Raw genomic sequence first — 19,238 nt, 5'->3', positions numbered from 1 at the left:
TAATGGGGGCACTAGCTCTGGTGACAACCAGAGGATTCCCTTCCTTTGGAAAGATTTCTTCTCACTTCCTGTTTTTGATATGGGACAGGGCGTGAAGAAAAATCTACCCAATGGGATCAGATGGCTAAAATATTAACAGGGGTTATAACCCTCCCTTACTCTATCCAAATTAATCAAAACGGGTTTTGCTACATCAGCTTATCTACCTTTTGTACAGCAGGATTAATGTTACGCTGCTTCCAGGTGAGATCCCATAAAATTGCAAGTATACCAATTGTAGTATTTTTTAGAGCACACACTATGGCAAGTGGTGGTATGAACTGGCCTTTTGCTTGTCTTGTGATTGGACTGAGTTGGGCAGTCCCAATGCATGTGGCATGAACAAGCCCTGAGTAACCTTTTAGGGCAAATTCACACAAGAACAGACAACTGCTGAAGCGCTCCTGCTGTCCGTTTCTAACTGCGGTAGAGGGCAGTGTGGTGTGCAATTCTGCGCATCACACACAGTTCCTTTTTTTTGTACAAATTTTGTTTGAAGTGTACAAACGTACACTTTATTCATGTCACTGTACAGCAGCACTGACTTCTATCATCCAATCATGTGCAAGCAAAAATTTTATTTTTTTTATTTTTCTTGCATGCGATTGGGTATTCTTGGCAAAGTGAAGCTTCGCCTCATTTACTAAACTCTGGATCAAAGTCCCTTGCAGAATGAAACTGCACTTGCAAAGTGCACAGTCTATTTGCCTTTGACATCAATCCCACTGTGTTCTATTATATCTCCAATTCATTGTGAGCAGGTATGTAAAACAGGTTCCCACCAGATCACAAATAAAAAAAAAAAAAAAAATACAGTAAAGCTAAAAAGTTTCCTACCGGCTATACGTTTCCAGGCACCTTGGCTCCTTGATTTGTACCTTGTACAGAACTAAAAAAAAAAAAAAAAAAAAATATACAGATTTAGACGTGAAATAATGTATAAGTTAGATGCATGAACTTTGATTCCTTTTATAGCCCTTTAGTTGCACTTTATATTATTGCTTGTTTTTAATGGCTTGTGTGTTTTTTCCACCTGCAAATCTCATGTTTTTATTATACAGGAAAGAGGAAGTGTATCACTCTCCTAATTGTTTTAACTTTACTGACTACTGAAATACACTCCATGAGTAGAAAGAAAAATACATAAAAATAGAAAACAGCCAACATATTTTAGGAATATAACAATCAAGTATTAAACACAATAGGCACTGAGAAGCCTGTGTAGCATAAAGTATAACTGCAACAAAAATAAAACAGTGGCTTAGTTTTAGTTACATACCAAAAAATATTTTTATCCAATACATATTGGTGACTGTTCAAATGCACAGTACATTTGCATTTGTCTCTGGAGTACAAGCAGTCGGGAGTCATTCACATCTATGCTACAAAGATGATTTTAGTAGCTCAATTACTCTAAAAAAACAAAACAAAAACAGAAAAAAAAAACAAAATCTACAGTGATTAATCACAATGATTAGCAATCAATAAGAAGCAAACAAATGGCTCCCTATGGTGTAAGCTACACAAGTAGCATGTAGCAGTGATCAGTCACACAACTGGAGCATAGAATGAGTATTCTTCACAATTAATTTCGATCAACTCTAGTACAGAGATTGAGCTGCCAAAAGAAAAGTATGGGGTTTTTTAAAAAAGCTGTCCCCCACTGCTTCTGAGACTGAGAACTGAGCGATCAAAGATTGCTGATTGCTCAGTTCTGTTTCTAGTGAGCAGAATGCAATAAACGGTCAGTCATTGGCTCTCTGCTCTGCCCCTCCAGTGTGCACTGGAGTGTCTGGCTCTGGAGGAGATGGGAGTGGCTGGCTCAGACTCTTAGCAGTTCGCTGAGAGGCTGAGCCAGCTGCCGGTCTAGGCATCTGGGTGGATCCAGACTTTAAAGTCAGGATCTTTCCAGAGCCTGGAATGGTCTGAATGATGTCAGCTGACAGCAAACTTTAGTTCACTGTTTGCTGAAAATGGGTCACAGGGGTACTGAATGAACTGAACTTCTGTGATATATATGAGAAGTAGGGCCACAAAGGCTCCTTAAATAAATCACACATGTAGCACATCCTGACTCTCTAGCTGATGCTTTGATCCTCTACTGGCTCACTGACCATGAAGGTATTTCTTTCAGGACAAGTTTCCTTTAACAGATAAGGTCACCTTTGTGGAAGAAATAACAAAATGCCGAGATTTTGTGCAGGGAAAAAAAAAACGCAATTATTATTTCCCCCAGGAGCCTGCGTAACATTGACTCATGATCAGTGAATTGCAGGTGCAATGTCAGGCTCCTGCGGACACTTGCTGCAGTTTTCTTGTCTGCACCTCAGTATGAGCTGTTAGAAAGCTTGAAGAAGTATCAATGGAGGAGTACGAGTGCACTCACCAGAGCCTTTACAGTTCCTTGACAACTACAAGTTGTTTGCCACAGTGGACAAGACTTGTAGTTTCTTCATTCACAGACTGCTGTGAATGGATGCTGCTGCTGTACAGCCCCTTGTCACCTGCCCCTAGGACCCACCCATTTATTTTTCAGGGTTGGCGTCCTTCTCTTCCTCCCCTGGTGGTGAGTGGCCTTTATTCTTTACTCCTATACAAACATTTGCTCATGTAATGAATGTGCAGCAGTACAGTAGACCAAGGATGAAGCAATGACTCACCCTGAAGCGTGTGTCCATAATGGACTAGTGGGTTGAATGATGTTGGGCAATACTGAACACAGAAGTGGCAGCAGGATGATGTATAATAGGTGGAAAGTCTTTGGAGAACAGAGTCAGAGAGGAAATATTGCTTCAAAAACTGTATATTTTAACAAGTCCAGAACAACTTTTAAAACCCAGATTTGAGCTTTATGTTTCTTCTGGGTAAAATATTATTCCACGGATCAAAAGTATATTGCTCATTCTGAGAAGGGATTAATAGTATATGTTTTTGCATGTCAACAAAGTTAGGTTTGTGTATATGGGTGTGTCCCTGATGCTCTAGGCTCACAGAAAGTGAATTAGATGACTGTGGGTGTCGTTAACCACTTGACCCCTAGGTCAGTTCTGACACTTTTCACATACATGTAAAAATATGAATTTTTTTTGCCAGAAGATTACATAGAATCCTCAAACATTATAGTTTTTAAGCAGATGCACTAGAGCAGGGGTGGCGAACACGCGGCTCTCGAGCCGCATGCAGCTCCCGGCCAAAATGAATGCGGCTCTTTGCTCTTACTTCTTTGATCTTACCTGTTCCTCTATCCAGCGGCGCGTTGTCTTCCGGCTTCTGTAGTGTGGGCACTGGGCATGACAGCCGGGTGTCAAGTGCGCATGCGCAAGAAGCGGTGCTTTTTGTGAATGGTAAGGCGGTACCTGGGACACATGACAGATCCCAGAAGCCGCCGGACCAATCACAAAGCGCAAGTGCTTCTCGCTCATGCGCACTGGGCACCCGGCTGTCATGCCGAGCGCCATATTACAGAAGCCGGGAAGACAGCGCGCGGATGGATCGAGGAACAGGTAAGATCAAACAAAAACTCTGCGGAAGTAAGAGCGGGTACCTGTCAAATTCAGGTACCCACTCCCCACCTCCCCAAAGGTCAGCAGTCATCTGTGCTGTCCGCAGTCTCTGGTCATCCCTGTGCTGTCCGCAGTCTCTGGTCATCCCTGTGCTGTCCGCAGTCTCTGGTCATCCCTGTGCTGTCCGCAGTCTCTGGTCATCCCTGTGCTGTCCGCAGTCTCTGGTCATCCCTGTGCTGTCCGCAGTCTCTGGTCATCCCTGTGCTGTCCGCAGTCTCTGGTCATCCCTGTACTGTCCGCAGTCTCTGGTCATCCCTGTGTTTTGTAAGGGGAAGAAAGTGTTATGGTGAATAATATGGTTTTAATGTGTTTTTGTGTGAGTGTTTGTCTGTTTTGGCAGGTCACTGCGTGGTGTGGCTCTCTGACTTTCACAGTTTAAAATTTTGGCTCTTTGTGTCTAACTTGTTCGCCACCCCTGCACTAGAGAATAATATGGTGGGTGTTACAATTTTTTATGTCATGTGGTATTTGCGCAGCAGTTTTTCAGATTCATTTTAATTAATTTTAGTGCACACAAACACAATAGAATACCCAATTTTTGGTAAAAAATGAAAGATGATGTTACGTCAAATAAATAGACACCCAACGGGTCATGCTTTAAAATTAAATACGCCCATGGAACGGCACCAAACTACAGTACCTAGAAATCTCAATAGGTGCCACTTTAAAACCCTTTAAAGGTTACCAGTTTAGAGTTACACAGAAGGTCTGGTGCTAGAATTATTGCTATTGCTGTGATGTTTGCGACAATATGCCAAATGAGTTGTGTGATCACTGTTTACATATGCATGTTGGACTTACATGTGCGTTCACATTTGCGTGTCAGCACGGGTAAACAGGAGCTCTTTAACATTTTTAAAATTACACTATCTTTAATATTAACTCTCTTACTGTTATCACAAGGGATGAACAATGTCCCTTGTGATAGCATGGGCTATGACAGGTCCTCTTGATGGAGAGATCTGAAGTCTATTACCTCTTCTTTGGACTCCAATGCATCTGATCAAACAAAGATTGATTTGATCAGATGCTTGTTCAAGCTGGTAACAGCTTGTTTACACGAGACAAACTAGAAGTGACAAAATCCTCGTCTCTGACATCACACAATGTGAGGAACAACATCTGGTCCTCGGATTGGCTCAGGAACAGGATGTCGATCGCACAGGAGAGCTCGTTAAAGGCAGTGGTGATGGTGGTGGTGGTGAGGGCGGACCCCCTTCTGTCACCTGTTAAAATAATCCGGCGGCTTCTTAGTCGCTAGCATTATTTTTACATTCAAGGGAATTGCTTGGCCCAAAAATTGATATCTCGGTCCTCACTGTGGCAACGACCAAGATATCCCACTTCCCATTGAGCGATGTACTAGTACACCACTGGTCGGCAACTGGTTAAACCAAGAAGAGGGACCCAGCTAAAGGACAGAGCATGAGACTGTGGAAGAGGACACCAGTAATGTAGTGGGGATATGAATTTTATTTTTACTTTTTTGACTGAAGCTGGAATTGAGCTTTAAAATTGAAAATCAGGAAATAAATGGCTACCATATGCTTACATTGGATGTCTGGGAAAGAGTTAAATAATAAACAGTGGGTCTTGCAACCATTGCTCCCAGAGGACAAATAACAATATAAAAAGGGAGGACAAAGGTCTTAACAAAAGCTAACAAAACTAAATACCACACTCATAAAAAAACAACAACACCACCATTCCTCCACATGAAGCAGCAGAATGGACTTCAGTCCCTCTAGATCACTTAGCTGAAGTGTTTACTAGATTCGGGAACATCCCAGAACTAACCCTTATTCTGTTCCGCTTTGTATTCCTCCTGGAGAGCTCAGCTTGTAAATGAAGTGCATAAAAAGCAGGCACCAACAATGGGCCAGACCATCAATACGTCAACCTGATGAATGAAGCCAATGCTCCATAGTCACTGCAAAGAAAGGCATCAAGCCTCACATTCCGGAAGTGTGGATAGACAGCACTCAACCTATCCCAGTTTAAACATCCCCTGAATTTAACAAAATTAATTACATGTGCTCCACAATACAGACTCTTCATTCTGATGCAATTTTCCACCACATTTTTAAGGAATGAAAGTAATAATGTTTGCAGTCGGGTCTAAGGTCAAGGGCTAACTGTTCCAAAGCAGATTAAAATCTGGAACAAAATGTGACAAAAAGCAAACCATAAATTATTTCTGTACAAATACTGAAGCCTTGTATACATGAAAAGAGTGCATCTGGAGTGCTTCTCACACCAGTAGAGTGCCCCACTAGACACTGGGCAGAAAAGGATGCATCAGGCTCCAATCAAAGAGAACGTAGATGCGTGGGATACTGGGAAACTATCCTTCATGGTCTTTCCTTTCCTCCCTTGCATCTTCTGTACCTGATGCTCCACCAAGGTAAATCCTTCTTAATGGGTCAGAATTTTAGTTTGACAAAATGCAGACCAGAATATTCATTGGTTCAAGCACCGCCCTCTTGCTGGCCCCAATAAAAAACTTTACCCAAAGTCAGCCTCAGGTTACATTGCTACCTCTGTGAATTTTTGTCAAATTTGCCTTAAGAAAAACTGGAGACAGGATATGGACATTTTAACCACAAGCCTACAGGGCATTTATACCCCCTTCCTGCCCAGGCCAATTTCCAGCTTTCAGCGCTGTCACACTTTGAATGACAATTGCGCGGTCATGCAACACTGTACCCATATGAAATTTTTCAAATTTTTTTGTGACAGATAGAGCTTTATTTTGGTGGTATTTAATAAACTCTGGGTTTTGTATTTTTTCTTAAACAAACCTAAAACCACTGAAAATGTTGAAAAAACAAAATTTTTTTCTTAGTTTTTGTTATAAAATTTTGTAAAATAAGTGATTTTTCTCCTTCACTGATGTGCACTAATGAGGCTGCAGTGATGGGTACTGATCGGCTGCACTGATGGACACTGATAGGTGGCACTGATGAGGAGGCACTGGTAGGTGGCACTGATGGGCATTGACCGGCATCACCGATGGGCACTGAAAGGCAGCACTGATATATGGCACTGATAAATGGCACTGACACGCACTGATAGGAGGCACTGACGAGTGACACTGAAAGGCAGCTCAGATGGGCACTGATATATGGCATTAATGCGCACTGGTAGGCACTGATATGTGGCATTGATGGGCACTGGCACGTGGCATGGATGAGCACTGACACAAGGCACTGATGGACACTGACAGGTGGCACTGCTGGGGCTACACTGATCATCAGGGCACACTGATCATCAGTGCCCTGATGATCAGTGTACATGTCCCCTCCGCAGAAAGCAGATTACCGGCTCTCCTCTCGAGCTGTCAGCGTGACAGCTCGAGAGGAGAGAAATGCCGATAACCGGCATTTCCCTGTTTACATGTGATCAGCTGTGATTGGACACAGCTGATCACATGACCGAGCCGACATCTTTGGTTCTTTCCGTCATCGGTGATCTGCTGTGTCCGAGGGACACAGCGCACCGCCGATCGCCACGCTGCGCGCTCCCTGAGCCGAGAAGAGAGTGAGAATGGGAGGACGTCATATGACGTCCTCCCAGAATGAGGGAACCACTTTGCGTCCTTCATATTACTATATGGCGGGCGGCAGGTGGTTAATATTTACATATTGCTGCCAAACAGTAAACAAACTATAATTTTTAACCCTGGCTGACATATGTAGTCATAGTCAATGGGAATCAATTCAACCTCCAGTTTTACAGCAAAGTGAAGTTGCTCAAGTCTGGTCTCAGCACTCTGAACTCCCTATTGTATATCTGCTTAGTGTATAAATTAGAAGGCTGGCTGCCAACCTACAGCTGAGGATGGGGGGGAGAGCTGAACTACCAGAGAAAGTGAAAGTAAGGGTTTTGTATTCATAGGCTTTTACTCCCTTCACTATTGCTCTTTTCCCCATACTAGTCTATGAAAATTTAAAAGCAGCTCGAGTGCAGATAAACAACACCTGCAATTAATTCTGAATGATCTTAGAAGTGTCTAAAACTGATGAGAAAATGCATCTGCCTGTTGAAACCCATTGACCCTGGCTCATAACTAGTAAGCTTCAAATACAAATTTTGTGAATTATTTGTATACTTCTCCATAGTGTATGCAGCTATAGGGGTCTGTGATGGCTTGTTTTAAAGTTTATTTACAGTTTGTTAAGCCTATGTGATAGACTTTTGCGTGGATCCCTAAAACAAACAGAAAAAGGTAAATATACATGCTATGCTGATGAAACTCTGTTTTTATTGCTTAAAGTCAAACCTCAGGGACAATAAAACTTTACTTGCAGTTAAACATTCCTTTCTTCAAAAGCAACTCCATCATATGGTCTTTCCTGTACAACCAGCAAGTCTGCTTATGTGGCGCTGCAATTCCAGGCTGCTTGGATGCAAGTGCTGCAATTCTCATAAACCCCAGTGTGGAGGTTGGGTCTCCATCTCCCTCTTCCTGGCCAGTCACAAAATGAAGCCATGGACCTTTTAGATTTAGATGCCCCTATATCACAAAGGAGTTCCCTTATGCTTTTGTGCATCTCCTGGTTTAATTTCCCTACATAATATTTCAAACAGGACATCTGGTAAATCAACAGGTAAATCACCTTCGTTGCTCTGCAGTTAATAAAAACGATAAGATCCAGTAGGTTTCGATGCCATCAACAGTCTCAGAAGTAGTTTTCTTTTCCATGTATATATGTTGCAAAACTCCAATACATACGGTTATTCTTCCCTTTGAAACAACATCTCATTCTTCATTTAAATTAATTCAGTATGAACCAAATGATCACCAATATTTTTGGCTCTATGGGCAACCATAAAAGAATGATGACCCACAATTTCAGCCACTCATGGGTTAGCTGCCAAAATATTGTATGCCAGTTCTGTCAGCATACCTTCCAACATCTTCTCATGTCCCACACATTGGTTGATATTACCTGATATATTCATGTACTTCATTTTTAGTTTTACATGCTTGTCACCTATTTCTCTTAAAGGCTTTTAAATTTCTTTCAAAACTCCTGTGGGAATAACCTCAATGGAGTTAATACTGTGTCAGTTAATTTGCCTCAACCTAAAATTGTGTATAGATACAATTTTTCAATAATTGGAAGAACGGTCTCATAGCAATCCCCCAAACTAACGCCGATGGATGGTAGCATGGAGGTACATATTACCAGCAGTGGATTTTCTAAAAATACTTGTGACAAGTTGACAGTTTTCAGTCATGGTTAAAAATCCAAAAAGGTAATACTCTCTGTCAACCAAAAAGGTTAGATTTGTATCACGACTGTTCAAATTACATTCAAATATAAATATAATGTACCCAATTCCACCTTTGTGCCCTCCCACACGATCAGCACATCATCTTTTTATAGGTTATCCATAGGGCGGCATATTCGCCAAATCCAAAAATACCATAAACATCCAACTCTTTCCACACTCCCAGATGCAGGAACATGTAGGCCTGTGCGCACTCTGCCTTTATGGAGGTTCCTCAATGCATGGACCCACCTATGTCCCTATTAAAGCATAGGAAAAAAACACAGCAGACTCTGTATGGCTCCTCTACAAAATAATTTCCTTTCTGCCTTTCAACAATGTTCTTGTAATTGTACACTAAGCCATGCATGCACAGCTCAGTGTAGAATCTCAGTATGCCCTGGGTGCCAGGATGAATTAACTCCCACATCAGCACTGAGCGAACTATTGGCGCTTTATAAATACTGTATAATAATAATAATACATGGGAGTAACGCCTTTCCATGCTGGCGAGTCAAGATGGTTGAAGATGCCAAAAACAGGAGGAAGAGTGGATGAAAATATTAGTGATGGAGTGGCAAAAGGAAAAGCCTATCTGTGCCATTGCTGGAGAAAGGAGCTTAGACAGGTAACTCTGCAATAATGTACAGATATGCCATGCATACTTGCTCATAAATGGCAAAAACCCTGGGGGCTTGCAGCAGACTATAATTCCACTCTAAACATTTCCTGTTGTACAAACTACACACTCCAAGGGTGGTGAGAAGACAGAAAAAGAGGACAGAGAGAAGAGAGGTGGGGGCAGAACTCCAAATGAGCATCTCAGGGAACTAACTATTGAGTTAGTTTTTTTCTATAAGCACAACAATTACATTCTCTAAGTATTACTTCAAAACAATTACAGGAAATATTCACATTTTATTAATATAACTTATATTCACATTTCCATAATTCTGAAATAACTCCCACCCTAGCAATTAACAAAAATATTCCCTGCATGTTACAGCTATCTACGCCACGTTTTAGGCATCATTGCTTGATGACTCGAAGGTAATAAATGCTATCTTACTGTGTACGGTTTATTTTCTAAAATGCTGATTGTACTATAATACCCCACTGCAATCAGGCATAATACCTTTTAACTCAAATTGTCTACTATCACTAAACTTTCAAAAAAGACTACTGAACAAGAAAAAAAAGAAAAAAAAAAAAACTAAACAATTAAAAATCCCAGATACCATGCATTATAAAACTCCTAAAATCGAAGTACTCTTTATTCAAAAATGGATCTAGGTTCACTAATAATACCCAATCACATACAGTCTCCTGGTACACACAATGTACACATCAATAATAATAAATGCCATATATAATAATAATCACATCATAGTGAAGATGACCCATTGTGATGAGCTGATCACTATAAATGTTCAGCATGTATCAGTTCCTTTTTTGGAAGAGTAGTCAGGAAGTCAGGTCACAAATGGCATCGAACACCTGGTGAACATCTCAAGGACAGACATTTCCCCTTTGCCAACAAGAAGCATCACTATCCCATCTTTGTGGATCACTGAACTCTTATATTATAATTTTTTTACAAAAATATAGCAGAATATACATTTTTCCTACGATTTCAAATATTGGTCTTAAAAAATCTAAACTAAAAAGCCAAGACAAGTACAGATTACAGTAGAACTATAGCCAAAACAAAATGTACATATACAGTGTGTAAAATAAGTATTTGATCCCCTGCAGATTTTGTAGGTTTGCTCACTTACAAAGAAATGAAGGGTCTATATTTGTTATCATTGGTGTATTTTTTTTTAAATGACAGAGACAGCATATCAACCAAAAATCCAGAAAAAAAACCCACAATACAAATGTTATAAATTGAGTTGCAGTAAACTAAAAAGCTAAGACAAGTACAGATTACAGTACAACCATAGCCAAAATAAAATGTACATGTACAGTGCTTACAATTAGTATTTTATCCCTTAACAACAAACAATAATTCTGGCTCCCACAGACTGGCTATGTGCTCATGTGGTACACAGAATCGTCCTGTCAGTTTAAGAAGGTGCTAACAACAACTCATTATGTGTATAAAATACACCTCTCCTTACATGAGGGACAGGATTGTAGATCTGCACAAGGCTGGAATGGGCTACAAGACCATCAGCAAGAATCTAGGTGAGAAGGAGACAACTGTTGGAGCGATTATTCGCAAATGGAAGAAATACAAAATAACCATCAAATCGCCCTCGGTCTGGAGCTGCATGCAAGATTTCGCCTCATGGGGTAAGGATGATTATGGGAAAAGTGGGGGATCAACCCAGAAATACACAGGAGAAGCTTGTGAATGATTTCAAGACAATTGGGACCACAGTCACCAAACAAACCATTGGTAACAATACGCAGCCATGGATTGAAATCCTGCAGCACCCGGAAGGTCCCCATCAAGAACGCACATGTACAGGCCCATCTGAAGTTTAGCAATGAACATCTAAATGATTCAGAAAAGGATTGGGAGAAAGTGCTGTGGTCAGATGATACCAAAATTGAGCTCTTTGACACTAACTCGACTCGCGATGTTTGGAGGAAGAAAAATGCTGACTATGACCCTAAGAACACCATCTCTACAGTCAAGCACCAAGGTGGAACCATAATGCAGCAAAGGTGGCCTGTAGCTTTAGCAGAGAAACAGCTCCAAAGCACAAAGAGGCCAATGGACATGGCCATGTATTATAAAATCTTGTATGAGAACCTTCTTCCCTCAGCCAGAACACTGAAGATGGGTCATGGATGGGTCTTCCAGCATGACAATGACCCAAAACATACCGCCAAGGCAACAAAGGAGTGGCTCAAGAAGAAGAACATTAAGGTCATGGAGTGGCCTAGCCAGTCTCCTGACCTTAATAATATGAAAAATTTATGGATGGAGCTGAAACTTCAGAGCTGCCAAGCAACAGCCAAGAAACCTTAAGGATTTAGAAAAGATCTGTAAAGAAGAGTGGGCCAAAATGCCTCCTGAGATGTACGCAAACCTGATAACCAACTACAAGAAACATCTTACCTCTGTTGCTGCGCAAATACTGTGTGATATAAAAAATGTCAACACCCACCATTTTATTCTCTAGGGCCTCCGCTTTAAAAAAAAATGTAATGTTTGGGGGTTCAAAGTAGTTTTCTAGCAAAAAAACTTTTTTCATGTGAACAAAAAGTGTCAGAAAAGGCTTGGTCTTCAAGAGTGGGTGATGTGTGGCATAAGCTTCTAATGTTGGCCCTGAAATGCCAGGATAGTAGAAGCAACCCCTCCAAATGACCCCTTTTTGGAAAGTAGACACTCCAAGGTATTGCTAAGAGGTATGGTGAGTATTTTGCAGATCTCATTTATTGCCACATGTTTTTGGAAAACGAAGAAAGACAACAAAAAATGTTTTTTTCCTTTTTAAAAACCTTGTGACAAAAATGGTATCTGTAAACTACTCACCATGCCTCTTAGCAATACCTACTGTACAAAAAGGGGTCATCTGGGGGGGGGGGGGGGTGTTTGTACTATCCTGGCATTTTCGGGCCTCCGAAACTGTGATAGGTAGTGGGGAAGTGATATGAGGAAATATGCCCTTTGAAAGTCTGGAGGTGGTCATTGGATTTTGGGGGCCTGCATGTGGTTAGGCTGCCAAAATGTCTCTCACAAGTTGTCTCCACATACTCAGGAGAAGTAGAAGAATGTGTTTTGGGGTGTTATTCCACATATACCCATGGCATGCATGAGCAATATATCATTAAAATGACAACTATGTGTAAAAAAAAGAAATAGTCATTTTAAAAAATTTGTGGCAAAAAATAAAATGTTCCATGAACTCAACATGCCTCTCTGCAAAATCTTTGGGGTGTCTAGTTTCCAAAAAAAGGGGTCATTTGGGGGGGGGGGGGTTTGTACTGCCCTGGCATTTTAGTACCTAGAACTGTGATAGGCAGTCAGAAAGTAAAAGCTACATAAAATTCCAGTATATATACCATAGTTTGTAGACGCTATAACTTTCACACAAACCAATTAACCTCCTCCCACCCGCCATATAAGGAAATGATGGGCGCAAAGCGGTTCTCTCGTTCTGGGAGGATGTCATATGACGTCCTCCCACTCTAAAAGCACATGTGCGACTCCGGGGGCACGCAGGGTGGCGATCGGTGGTGTGCTGTGTCCCTCGGACACAGCGGGTCACCAATCAACGGAAAGAGCCGAAGACGTCGGATCGGTCATGTGATCAGCTGTGTCCAATCACAGCTGACCGCATGTAAATAAGGAAATGCCGGTTATCGGCATTTCTCTCCTCACGAGCTGTTGCGCTGACAGCTCGAGAGGAGAGGAGATCCGGTAAATCGTCATTCCTCGGAGGGGACATGTACACTGATCATCAGGGCAATGATGATCAGTGTGCCCTGATGATCAGTATAGCCCCAGCAGTGCCACCTGTCAGTGCTCATCAATGCCACCTGCCAGTGCCACATCAATGCCACATATCAGTGCCTACCAGTGCACATCAATGCCACATATCAGTGGCCATCTGAGCTACCTTTCAGTGCCACCTATCAGTGCCAGTCAGTGCTGCCTATCACTGCCACCTATCAGTGCCAGTCAGTGCCACCTTTCAGTGCCCACCACTGCAGCCTTATTAGCGTACATCAGTGAAGGAGAAAAACCACTTATTTACAAAATTGTATAACAAAAACTAAGAAAAAAAATTTTTTCAAAATTTTCTGTAGTTTTTGGTTTATTTAGCAAAAAATGAAACACCCAGAGGTGATTAAATACTACCAAAAGAAAGCTCTATCTGTCTCAATAAAAATGATAAAAATTTCATATAGGTACAGTATTGCATGACCGCGCTACTGTCATTCAAAGTGTGACAGTGCTGAAAGCTGAAAATTGGCCTGGGCAGGAAAGGGGTATAAGTGCCCTGTAGGCAAGTGGTTAATATACAAGTATTGAGATTTTCTTTTTTACCAAAGACATGTAGCATAAAACATTTTGGCCTAAATGTATGACTACCTTTGACTCTATTTGATATTTTATATAACAGAAAGTGGAAAATATCAGGGTTTTTTTTTTTTATTTTTGGTCTCTTTGTTTATGGTGCAAAAAGTAAAAATCGTAGAGGTGATCAAATACCCCATAAGAAAGCTCTATTTGTGTGGAAAAAAAGGATATAAATTTCCTTTGGTTACAGCATTGCACGACCGTGCAATTACCAGTTGAAATAGCACAGTGCTGAACAGAAAAAAAATGGCCTGGTCAGGATGGGATGTAAATCCTCTGGAAAGAAGTGGTTAAACAAAACAAGAAAAACAAAAAGAGGGGCACACCAGCATAACCCCAGATACCATTTATTAAGTATACATAAGAAATATAGTGATAAACCAACTTGGTAATAGCTGTAAATAAAGCAGTTGGTCTTGTAGTGGAGCACACATTACTGGTGATGATACAGACTCGAGTGAAACTCTGTGGCAAATGTGGATACTAAATGGTCTCTGAGTGCACTAGACTGCTGCGACTCTTTTCCATATTTCTATGGGCAGCCTATGCTTGTCCGTATATTGTGCAATATTCCCAAGTAAGGCAGTCAAATCAATCTTGTGCAGTCTTGTACGGGGCACATATATAAAAGGGGCAGAATGATTTCTTCATTGATCATTTGCTGTTTATCTAACATCAACCACCCTACAAATTGCTTAGTGTAGTTATCAAGTACTTTTTCCATGTAAGCCTAAAATTCTCATTTGCATTCGCTAGCATTCTCAAAGTGAAGTCAGAACTCCTGATATGCATACTTGATCTGAGTGACTCAGAAGGTACTGAAGACACTGGCAAGGCAGCCAGGGAACTAGTATTTTTAGGAGAGGCCAGCAATTACAGGCTGTAAATCTCCTCAGTATAGGTATTCTTTAGGATACCATCACACTTCACAATTCTAAGGCAGCCCACCCACCAGGACAACAACCTGCACCTTTTTTCCCTAGTACAGTGCACCGCAATGTATGATTGTGTGCAAATGACAACGTATGGCACCATAAGGCTGTAAGGGTGCAACATGCTTTGCTTTTTTAGTGCAACGCACAGTGAATGACCAATCAAAAGCTTGGGTGAAGAGATTTCTAAAATATGTGAAACATCTTTCCTGTTCTAACTGATTTCATCTTCCAAAGGAAAAAGGGAGCTGCCTTTATAAAAGCATGCTATCAGCAATTACATGGTGTATGGTAGTAGCCGGCGTCCATTTATAAATCTCACAGAGTCCACAAAAGAGCTGCCTACCTTAGCCTTTTCTGCCCATGTTTTTTTTTGTGAACCCCATTCAATCTTCACTGACACATTCGGAACTCCACAGGATGTCATTTGGGGTTGAATATGGAAACAGGATCTTTCTAGAGTGTCTAGCTCGGTTTCCTGGCAACCTCCCCAAATTCCATCACATGAGCTAAATGATGCAAGTCATTATTTTAAGCCGATATCTACGGCCATCTTTGTAAGATGCACAATCATTAGGCTAATTGAATTCTTGGCTATTCTACTCAGGTGGAAAACACAGATAGAAAAGGATCTTTAGAACATGGATTTTTAGCCTGTAAAACATGCATCACTCATACTGAAGTAGCAAATGTAGAAGGATAATAATGATCAGACTTGTACTGTCTACGAAACCATAATTTACAACAAACAATGACACTCTTGTCCAAAGGATTGTTTTTTTCAGAACACGAATTTTTCAACTTAGTCATTTGGTTAACTTGAATATGATCTAGTATTTATTAGATAGGTACTTTCATATATGACCACATTTTAGCCAACTTGAATAATTGTGTTAGGCTACTGCACTTTGCACTCTATCATGGCCTTTTGAACTGTATTAAACAAGTCTGTTAATATTAACCTCAAAGAAAGGAAAAACCTGACATCCCAGGTTGTAGTCCCAGTAAACCAAGGAGAACATAGAAAGAGAAAAACCATATATATATATATATATATATATATATATATATATATATATCTCTATCTATATATCTATATCGTGGATATATGTCCATCCATAAGTGACTCATCAGAGCACTGGGACCTGCTAGAGTACTCAACCATTGGCGTCAGAGCTGCATACTTGGTATTTTCTCCTTTATGCTTCTATACACAATCTAAAATCTCCATGTGTGATAACAAGCAACAAACTGCTGGAAATGCTTTTTGCTGGAAATTTCAAAAATCAAAAATGGCTTAGTTATCATAAGCAATGCTCAAAACCCAGGAGAATCACTAGCTATTACCATGTAATTTATGTCTAGCCTAAGGCTTGACAAAAGGCAACTTTTAAACTGTATTTCTGGATCTCAAAAAAACTCCCACATTATCTGCCCAAATTTCCTCAGCTGAATACTGTCCATGGCAAATCCCTTCCTGAGTTATGCCTGAATTGCAGAACCTCAAAAAATATTGAGACGGTTTTCAGGCATGTATTATATATATAAACATATCACAAAATTGGGTACAGCAAACCGATATGCTTGTCAAAAAATACTGTATGGGTAGAGGCACCTTTCAATGAGATAACAAATTATGAACATTTTATTAATTTTTTTAAATTAATTTTTATTACTTTTTTTATTTTTTTTTTAATGAATTTGTTATACATCATATTAAAGCCGGGTGTTAGCAGCTACTTCATTGTCTGAGAGGATAGTTGGCAGCGCATGAGTCCACCCCCCTATTTAAATTACCTTTCAATGAGAACCACCTACAAAAAGGGTCAAAGTTTGGAGGTACGGGGTTGAGTGCAACTTCTCCAGTTGCCCATGTCTTTGAATCTATGGATTGTTTGAACAAGTTTTATTGAAGGGACTCGGCTTATGTATTTTTCATGCTGTACTCAGTTTAAATTGACCAAGTTTGTGACAGGTTTACTTTAAGCCGGGTAGCAGGGTCACTTGGCTCAAACTAGATTCTCTAGATATTCCTGTGGGGAATCCAAGATATAGCACAGCAGAACAAGATGACATTTTAGGAATACATTTATACCAGGGTAATTTATCACAGAAAACAGCGTGCGGAAGACAAAAAGAACAGACCAACTTATCTACACCAAACATATCAACTGAGTCATATTACTGCAATAAGCCACAATTTAAAGACTGCTACCACTATACAAGATGGGTGTGTAGCATGCAGATAGACAAAACCGATGGTTCATTAGATTAATCATAGGTGCTTACCTTTACAGGACATGGCCCATAGATTCAAAGTATGAATATTCTGGAACCCTATATAATTAAGTTTTCAACACAGCCTAGAAAAAAATGTCATGCCAGAAAATCTGGGGACCTCTAAAATGAATTGTGGAATTGTATTTGTGGGCCCAAACTACAGGATGATGCATGTTTATGCTGCACTGCAATCTTTTAGACAGTTTTGCTTTACATGAGAAATTTGTGTATATTCTAAATCTGTTGTTATAATTCTAGTTATACAGTGCCTTGAAAAAGCATTCCTACACATTGAAATTTTCCACATTTTGTCATATTACAACCAAAATCGCAAATGCATTTTATTGGGATTTTATGTGATAGACCAACACAAAGTGACACATAATTGTGAAGTAGAAAGGAAAATGATAAATGGTTTTGAATATTTTTTACAAATAAATGTCTGAAAAGTGTGACATGCATTTGTATTCAGCCCCCTTTACTCTGATACCCCTAACTAAAATCTAGTGGAACCAATTGCCTTCAGAAGTTACCTAATCAGTGAACAGAGTCCCCCTGTGTGTAATTTAATCTCAGTATAAATCCAGCTGTTCTGTAAAGCCCTCAGAGGTTTGTTAGAGAACATTAGTGAACAAACAGTACCATGAAGGCCAAGGAACACACCAGACAGGGATACAGTTATGGAGAAGTTTTTAAGCAGAGTTAGGTTATAAAAAAAATCCCAAGCTTTGAACATCTCACTAAGCACTGTTCAATCCATCATCCGAAAATGGAAAAAAAAAAAAAAAAAAAAAAAAAAAAAGGAGTATGGCAAAACTGCAAACCTACCAAGACATAGACGTCCACCTAAACTGACAGGCTGGGCAAGGAGAGCATTAATCGGAGAAGCAGCCAAGAGGCCCATGGTAACTCTGGAGGATCTGCAGAGATCCACAGCTCAGGTGGGAGAATCTGTCCACAGGACAACTATTAGTCGTGCACTACACAAATCTGGACTTTATGGAAGAGTGGCAAGAAGAAAGCCATTGTTGAAAGAAAGCCATAAGAAGTCCCATTTGCAGTTTGCAAGAAGCCATGTGGGGGACACAGCAAACATGTGGAAGACGGTGTTCTGATCAAATGAGACCAAAATTGAACTTTTTGGCCTAAAAACAAAACGCTATGTGTGGCACAAAACTAACACTGTACATCACCCTGAATACACCATCCCCATCGTGAAACTTGGTGGTGGCAGCCTCATGTTGTGGGGATGCTTTTCTTCAGCAGGGACAGGGAAGCTGGTCAGAGTTGATGGGAAGATGGATGGAGCCAAATACAGGAGGATGGAGGTTCACCTTCCAGCAGGACAACAACCCGTAACATACAGCCAGAGCTACAATGGAATGGTTTAGATCAAAGAATATTCATGTGTCAGGATGGCCCAGGCAAAGTCCAGACCTAAATCCAATTGAGAATCTGAGGCAAGACTTGAAAATTGCTGTTCACAGACACTCTCCATCCAATCTGACAGAGCTTGAGCAATTTTGCAAAGAAGAATGGGCAAAAATGTCCCTCTCTAGATGTGCAAAACTGGTACAGACATCGCCAAAAGGACTTGCAGCTGGAATTGCAGAGAAAGGTGGTTCTACAAAGTATTGACTCAGGGAAGCTGAATACAACTGCACCCCATACTTTTCACATACTTGTCAAAAAATTTTGAAAACCATTTATCATTTTTCTTCCACTTCACACTTATGTGCCACTTTGTGTTGCTCGATCACATAAAATCCCATTAAAATACATTTATGTTTTTGGTTGTAAACATGACAAAATGTGGAAAATGTAAAGGGTGTGAATACTTTTTCAAGAAACTGTATACGTTATAGCTGAATGCTGGTACTTTTCTAAGTTGCGATTTTAATGTTCTTTTAAATAGCAAGAAAAAAAAATAAACAAACACTTTCTAAAGATTTGATCCCTACCTTTTACCTCTCTGACATTATCAGCTGCCCTCTCCTTTGTCTCTCCATCATGGCAAGAAGGGTAGAAAACTAAATTGTGGCGAGTAGGTGACTGATCACTCTCTGTAAAGGAAAGCAGCAGAAGAGACTGGCCTTAAAGGGTTAC

General features: G+C 40.4%; 1 protein-coding gene across 2 annotated transcripts in view; it reads right to left on the bottom strand.

Moving 5' to 3' along the window:
• Positions 1-19,238, bottom strand: part of TLK1 (tousled like kinase 1) — a 326,263-nt gene that overhangs the window by 287,732 nt on the left and 19,293 nt on the right. The window contains exon 2 of one of the 2 annotated variants that reach the window (XM_089690525.1): positions 877-928. The exons of the other annotated variant lie outside the window; for it this stretch is intronic. The gene's annotated coding sequence lies outside the window, so the exon portion shown is untranslated. The remainder of the gene's footprint in view (positions 1-876; positions 929-19,238) is intronic. 2 annotated transcript variants of the gene reach the window in all.

This window comes from Staurois parvus, unplaced genomic scaffold, assembly GCF_062004578.1.
Source record: "Staurois parvus isolate SC_StPar_1 unplaced genomic scaffold, SC_StPar_1.0 ptg000530l, whole genome shotgun sequence".
NCBI classification, from domain to species: domain Eukaryota; kingdom Metazoa; phylum Chordata; class Amphibia; order Anura; family Ranidae; genus Staurois; species Staurois parvus.
The sequence above is the reverse complement of the archived record's forward strand: the minus strand, read 5'-3'. Positions and strand labels throughout refer to the sequence as shown.